Genomic DNA, 7,790 nt, shown 5'->3' with positions numbered 1-7,790 from the left:
GCCAGAACCACATCGTCACATAGCCTATTTAGGTCCCAGAAATTATTCTTCTTAAAGCAGAGATTGTATTGGGAAGGAATCTGGCAATTTGACATAGTGGCATTTTCCTAGGATTCACTTCTCTCCTCCCAACACTCTGCTCAATAAGCAGATGGAACAATCTAGAGGTCTTGCCGGTTTCATTTGGCTGCTCCACTTACATGAGCAGGAAAGGAGCTTTTACAAATATATGAAAGCAAAAAGTAGCAAATGTAAAATTTTCAAAAGTGCCTAAATCCCATTTGCAGTGACTTAGCGACCTCCGGACAGATTTTTAAAGGTATTTTCAAAAACTTAGCTGCTTTTGGAAATTTTACTCCTAGAAAAGTAGTCCCATTAATAAATTAGGAGAGGAATAAAATTAAGGAGGAGTCACAAATAAGTGAGATATTCTGCTCCTTTTCTAAATCTAGCCTCAGGAGTTAAAGTCTGTACAATTAGGCAGCAATGAACGACAAGCTTTTTAAAATAGCTCTTGATAAAAAATTGGGAAATTTGAACAGACACAAATCAGTCACTCCAGATGACAGATAAAATTTTCACCCAACTCCCCTCAGCTCATGTGTTACTGATTTGGGCTCTGATTTAACATTTCCCTATGATTTTACCGGGAATAGAAGTGAAGCTAACTGGACATGTATGGTCAGAATCCCTCTTCTTACTTCTTTGCACTCAAAGAAAATTTTACATGATATGTCCTAGGCTGTTAAAGGAATGAACTATAAAGCTTAGTGAACAATTGACAATTGGTTTTAAGAAGTTATGAAGATCTGGGGAGGTAGCAGAAAACTGGGCAAAAGGAAATGTCATACGAGGTGTCCAAAGAGGTGAGAAGAATATTCCTGACTGTTCATGTTTCGTAAGGTTAACTTTTATTCCTTGTAAAATAATAAACATATATTAAGAGAAGCATCACTCATCATCTACAGGCAATAAGCAGAAAATGTTTGGAAGGAATGAGAGAGTTGGTTGGAGGCAGGACTTGTGTTTAGAAAAACTTACAATTCAGAACCATCAAGCTGTGCCAATAGCCAGGGGCAGCTCTAGGCATTTTGCTGCCTCAAGCACAGCAGGCAGGCTGCCTTCGGCAGCTTGCCTGCGGAGGGTCTGCTGGTCCCGCAGCTTTGGCAGACCCTCGCAGCGACCGGCAGAGCACCCCCACATGGCTTGCCGCCCCAAGCACGCGCTTGGTGTGCCAGGGCCTGGAGCTGCCACTGCCAATAGCTGCCCACAGGTAAGCATGCAATCTTATCAGTGTTATTATCTGCATCCCATCCCACTCCCCTCCTCTTGTTTGTTACCTGGGCTGTGATTTAATAAGGCTGTTAAGCAAGTGCTTAACTGTAAATCAAGAGATTTAAGCACATGCTTAAGTGTTGTGCTGAATAAGGGCTCACTTGAGTAACTAACAAGAGAGGGAAGATGATGGAACAACAGCAAGATTACAAGGTTAGGAAGGCACAATGGGATGTTTTTAAATCATGTATATTTCTATCTGCGGCCTCCCACTGGCCCTCTCACATCTGGGTGAGTTCTGCTCCTGCGGCCTTATTTACAGGAGATGTTATTGTATAGCAAGCCAAAGTGTGAACATAAGAATGGCCATACTGGGTCAGACCAAGGCCCATCTAACCCAGCGTCCTGTCTCCGAACAATGGCCAATGCCAGATGCTTCAGAGGGAATGAACAGAACAGGTCATCACAGTGGTGGATTTAGAGTTAGTGGGGCCTTGTGCTCAGCTTCATTTTTGGGGGTCCTCTTTGGGATCCCCCACCCCCATTTTTCATTCTTTATTTTTTCATCTTCCTCCTATAAATACTAGGAAGTAAATGAAAATAAAGTGAGGTACCTTGGTTGTTTTTGTAGTCTAACTTGTTTTTCCACAGACCACCTGAAAATTGATGAGGGTCTCGGTGAACCACTTAATGATCTTTCCAAATATTGTTTGTACCACTGGCTAACTATTATAAAGCACTTTGGATAAGAGCGCTTTATGTTGGGTTGCTGGGTCTGGCCAGGACTTAGGGTGTGGGAGGGGGCTTGGGGGGGGGGTGCAGGATCTGGAAGGAAGTTAAGGTACAGGAGCAGGCTGGGGGTTGGGGTGCCCTGTTAGTCTGTATCCACAAAACCAGTCTTGTGACACCTTAAAGACTAACAGATCTATTTGAGCATAAGCTTTCGTTCATGGGGAAATAACCCCGCTCCTTCGATATGATTAGTTAGCTGGATTCCTGTCACTTCTAGTCTTTCCTTGTCTCCCACGATCCTGTGTGTTCTTTGGCTTCCCCCCTCCTCTGCCCCTGCTCCCTGCAGGAGTCTGTATCCTCTGGCCTCCTGCATGGGGGAAGCTCCCAGAGCTGGTGCTTTCAGACTGGGCTCGCCAACCGGGCAGCAGCCCAGCCAGGGCAGGCTGGATCCAAGAACTTTTGGGGTCAGACCCTCAGCTGGTGCAATAGGGCGTCACTCCCTGGCCCAGGATCTGTCCTCCTGCTGTGAGGCAAAGATCAGGGTAGGTCTCCCAGTGCACAGTCTTTCTTCAGGACCAGGAGCATGGCCTTTCTGCACGTCCCAGCTCATCTCTGTGCTATGCAAACGTGGATGTAGCCTGATGGCAGGTTAGCCGTGACCTGTGGTGGCCATGTGAGGGCTCCTTGGTGCTTGAGCCTTGGGATAATGCTGCAAGGAGGGAGTAGTACTGCACTGGAGCTGCGGTGGTAGCTGTGCACCCATCCTGGAGGCCAGCTGAGAAGTAGCAGGATCACAGCACAAATTTGTGGGATTGCAGGATCTTCCTTGAAGATTATTAGCCAGGTGCACAGAAAGTGGCCTCTGTATAAACGGGTCTAGATGGGCTGTCTGGATAAAATCCACATGTAAAAGCTTTCCTTCCTTCTTCCCTCCAACTACCCCCAACCCACTTTTCATCACCTGAACCCCAGCCTTTCATTCATACACCTTTAACACTTGATGCTCTGTGTGAAAAAGGGGAGGTGTTGGGCTAGCAAGGGATAAGATGGTCATTGTTAAAACATTAAATCTGTGTGTGCTCCAGTGATTTGTATTACGTTATCTTTGGCCCACTCTCATTGTAACAACCACCATGGCAAATCTTTTTAACTTGTTCGTAAATATACAAAAAAATGAAAAAAAAGAAGGAAAGGCAGTGTGACAAAGTTCCTCCTCTACCTTGGTGGGTCCTGCGCTTATTGGCGGATTTGCTCACCTCAGTGATCTTCCCCTCTGGTGGAACCCACAGTTGGGAGGTTTGGGGGGAACCCAGGCCCGCCCTCTACTCCGGGTTCCACCCCAGGGCCCTGCGGATCGTAGCTGTCTATAGTACCTCCTGTAACAGCTGCATGACAGCTACAACTCCCTGGGCTACTCGGGAGTGGCGCCAGGGTTTCTGGCGCCCTAGGGAGAATTCGAGGGGGCGGCATTTTGTGCGCTCCCCACGGGGCACGCGGGAGCTTCCAGTTCCAGTCCCATCGCGCCGCCAAAGAAGGACCCTCCTCCAAAATGCTGCAACAGTCATTGAGCATGTTGGCAGAAGGTCTTTCTTCGGCGGTGCCACGGGAGCGGAACCAGAAGCTCCCGAGGGCCCCGTAGGGAGCGCACAAAATGCCGCCCCCCGAATCCTGGCGCCCTAAGTAACCACTTAGGGTCGCCTAATAGAAGCGTCGGCCCTGGAGCTACTTCCCTATGTCCTCCTCCAAACACCTTCTTTATCCTCAGTCCGCCAGCAACACACCCTCTCAGCTCCTTGCGCCTCTTGAATCTCACTGACTAACTGGGAGGCTTTTAACTAGTTCCAGCCAGCCCTTGATTGGCTTCAGGTGTCCCAATCAATGTGGCTATCTCCACTGCCTTCTAGAAGGATCTTAATTGGCCCCAGGTGTCTTGATTAACCTGGAGCAACTGCCATTTGGTTACCATGGTACCAGGGATTTGTTTAGCCTGGGGCTAACATACCTGTTCCTCACTACTTTACTGTAGCCATCTGGCCTTGCCCCATCACAGCAGTTAAAGTATTTGGTCAAGTATGAAGTCAGGCTTTCATCTGAACAATGTCACTTCTAGTCTTTCCTTGTCTGACAGTATTTTCGATGGTACTAAAGCTGTAATTGTCCTTTCTGGGGGAAAGAGAAGTCAGCTGAGATGCTCTGGAGCAGCAGCTGCAGTTATTCAAGTCTACTGCCGTTTTCTTGACAAAAGAAGAAAACAAACCAAGAAAAACACAGAGGACAGAAAAGAACAGCAAAGAGAAAAGGCAGCGTCTGCCTCTGCAACCGCTTAGATGCAGCCTCACTGCTGGAGGAGCACAGGCTTAATACGTCTGATTAACCACTCCTGCCCCAGCAAACTTGTATGTAATCAGGCTCTTTGGGGCATTGCTTTTAGCTGCCTCACTGGCGCCAGAGCTTTATTAAACAGAACAAGGCAGAGATAGGAAAGACAAGTAAGGTGGGGAAGAAGAGTGACACACGAGGGAGCGGGTGGGAGGAGGAACCAACCCTCACATTCTAGGGCTTGTCTACACATCCTGCTCTGCCGCAGCGCATCTGGTGAAGAAGCTCTACACAGAAAAAAAAAATCACGTCTGCAAGTGGCGGTACCTGTGTCCACACAGGCACTTAGGTCGGTGCAACTTATGTCACTCAGGGGGGTGGTTTATTCACCCCTCAGCAACCTAAGTTATGCAGACATAAGCTGTAGTGTAGACATAGCCTAGGTATGGGTCAGGATTCAGGGGAAGCCAGTGAAGGTGGCAGTGTCATCAGTTCTCTCTGTCTGGCCCGCTCTGGGTAGGATGAGGAAGGCTCTGATGGATCCCGAGGTGCCAGGAGACAGTGGGGGTGGCAGCCATGATGGCGATGCCTGCCCCTGTCTCCCCAACTCTCTCCCACTTCCCTGCTTTTCAAGCCTTTTTTTGGCACCCCCGCCCATTTCTGCATCAGACCCCTCCTCAGTGCTTCCCTCACCCCAGTCCTGCTGGGTGCCGGCTTGCCCCTTCTTTCTCGTTCCATGTTCTGCTCAGCGGTCACTTGCTTTCAGTGGTGTGTCCATCTCTCGCGATGCTTCCTCCTGGGGGCAGCCCCGGATTCATGGACCCCTACAGCAGGTGGGTGGGGTCAGAATGGAGCTCAGGGCCGTGAGAAGGGGGCGGAGGGAGATGGCTCACCTCTGCTGCTATGATGGTTGCGGGTCAGAGCTCCTCCCTGTCACCTGAGTCTCATTCTGGGTGTCTCTTGGCAGAGTCTCCCAGAGCTAACACTGTCTCATTTCTCTGCCTCCTTCTTGCCTGCAAAGCCTGCCTCAGCAGAGAAGGGTGAATGAAGCATGGGTGCGAAGAGGGAATTCGGAATTCCTGACTCCATGCCTAGTCGTGGCTGGGCTACCCATGGGAATGCCTGGGGTGGCTCCTGCTCAGGTAGGATATTTGCAGGAAGAGCCTCGTGTGTTGCTTTTGAGCAGCCGGGTTGGGTAGTGACTGTCACGCCAGCTATCAGCAAAGTGATGACTGTCCTGGTTGCCTGCCCAGTGAGGCAGGATCAACTCTTCGACTGGCTCCACCTCCAAGCATGCTCCCAGTGTCCCTGACCCACTCAGGTTTGCTAGCGTCTTCAGTGGGGTCATTCCTGGAGCTGGCAAACCAACATTTTCCCCTTTGATTTAAGGGCCTTGGCTTTAGCCCTCCTGACTGCTGGTGCTGGTCTCCATGAGGCAGGGCCTCCTGCACCTCAAGGCTCTTTGTCCAACATACCAAGCAGAGGGCGAGTCCTATGATCTTCCGGGAAGGATTCTGGCATTACAGAGTAGCATATGCCTGTTGTTCGTTGTTCATGGAGAAAACGCGACCTCTGATGGACTGGGATGAAAGCGGCCTGGATGGAAGAGGAAGGCTGAGAGTATGTAACTCCCATGATTCCAAGTTCCAGTGACGTTCGATGATGTTGCGGTCTATTTCTCTTTGGAGGAATGGGCTCTCTTAGAGCAGGGGCAGAAGGCGCTTTATCAGGACATGATGGAGGAGAATTATGGTCTCCTGACCTCGCTGGGTAAAGCTCAACCCTCCTCCTTTTCCTGGGTGTTGTGTGGGCTTTGAGATGCCCAGGGCCTTTTCTAGATGCCAGGATGCCACTGAGGATCAGCAGCAGCAGAAAGGAACAAGTCACTGATTTCATGAGGGGAAAGGAGTTACTGCGATCCAGGCACAGTATTGCCCTAAGGCAAGTGATTGGAGAGACATCCAGGCTGCTCACATATTGGCTGAGAAATAAGGTGCATGTTTTTAACAGTGACGGTAATTAACCATTGCGGGCTGTGATGGATTTTCAATCACTTGAAGTCATCCAGTCAAGAATGGGTGTCTTTCTAAGAGGTATGCTAGAGCTCAGACAGAAGTTATGGGCTTGATGGTGAGGTTCTCTGACCTGGGTGACCTCCTGCATCACCCAAGGCAAAGAACATCACCCAGTGGCCTCAGATTGTCTGAGGAGGAGGAGGTTAGAGTGGGCATTAGGATTAAGGGAGCATGTTTAACAGTCATGGGGAGTGGCAGGCTAGAGAGAGCTGGGGAAGGTTCAAGGAGAATGGGATGCTGGCAGCAGTAGCCGTGCGGCAACACAACGTAGTCTGCTTTCTCCCCATTAACAGGCTTTGCATGGACCAAACTGAACATTTTCCCAAATGGAGCAGGTGGGAGCAGCAGGGGCGAAGGATCAGCAGGACTCGCTGGAAGAAGAAAGCTCAGAAATCCCCTCCTTTGGTGAGTAATAACAATCCACACCTCCTCCAAGCTGCTTGGCTAAGAGCTGACGACCAGCCGCTCTCCCTGAGCATCTATCCTGTTTGCCTCTCCCTGTGGTGTTTGTTGTTAATTGCTAAGCACACTATTCCTCCCAGTTAGCTCCCAGCCCCTTTGCCTATCCCTGTGCTGGCTCTCTCTGGTGGGAGGAGAGCTCAGTGAGGGGGTGGGGTTATGGAATTTGTTGCCAGGAATTTTTTTTTCACCCCAAAATGGACATGTTTGCTTTGAAATTTTCAGTTTTTTCCACGAAAAAAGCCAAATTCTTTTCAATGTTTCATCCTTGGCAGCAGCACCGGGGAAAGGGGATCATGGGAGGAGAGAGAAAACGGGGATGGGGGTTGGGGGTGACATCCAAAACACCTTTTTTTTTTTTTAACTGAAAGACTTTGGAATTTTGAAAAACAAACAAACAAACAAACAACAACAAAAACCCAATCAACCAACCAGCCAAGCAGTCTGGCATCTTTCACGCAAGCCCTTCTGTGTAGGGAGCGAGTTGGTATTTTGTATTCTTCCCTAATGGAGTCTTTTAGGGTAGGAAATGCCTCAGCTCCTTTAGGCAGTAAATTTCCTTTCCCCACTCCCACAGCAACCTGCACTTTGAGCCTAGATGGCTAGACTGTGTCCCTTGAACTGCCTTCATTTCCACCCTACTTTCAGTTTGTCCTGGATGGATGTCCCCCAAGACCCACCTGTCATAAATAGATAGCTAAGGGTTAATGTTTCTTTCACCTGTAAGGGGTTAACAAAGAGAACCAAACACCTGACCAGAGGACCAATCAGGAAACCGGATTTTTCAAAGCTCGAGGGAGGGAATGTTTGGGTCTGTGTCTTTGTCTGGCTCTCAGCTATGAGAGGGGATCTTTTCTATCTTCAAGCTTCTAATCTTCAGTTTCCAAGTTGTAAGTACAAAGGTAGAAAAATAATAGGCTGTTATTGTTT

General features: G+C 49.1%; 1 long non-coding RNA gene across 1 annotated transcript; it reads left to right on the top strand.

Annotated features, from left to right (window-relative positions):
- Positions 1 to 5,478: 5,478 nt before the first annotated feature.
- LOC116814573 (uncharacterized) lies at positions 5,479 to 7,542 on the top strand. The gene is made up of 3 exons (XR_012655168.1): positions 5,479 to 6,319; positions 6,695 to 6,806; positions 7,509 to 7,542. It is a non-coding gene; the product is annotated as an uncharacterized LOC116814573 (long non-coding RNA).
- Positions 7,543 to 7,790: the final 248 nt, after the last annotated feature.

Source organism: Chelonoidis abingdonii, chromosome 2, assembly GCF_003597395.2.
Source record: "Chelonoidis abingdonii isolate Lonesome George chromosome 2, CheloAbing_2.0, whole genome shotgun sequence".
Taxonomy (NCBI): domain Eukaryota; kingdom Metazoa; phylum Chordata; order Testudines; family Testudinidae; genus Chelonoidis; species Chelonoidis abingdonii.
The sequence above is the reverse complement of the archived record's forward strand: the minus strand, read 5'-3'. Positions and strand labels throughout refer to the sequence as shown.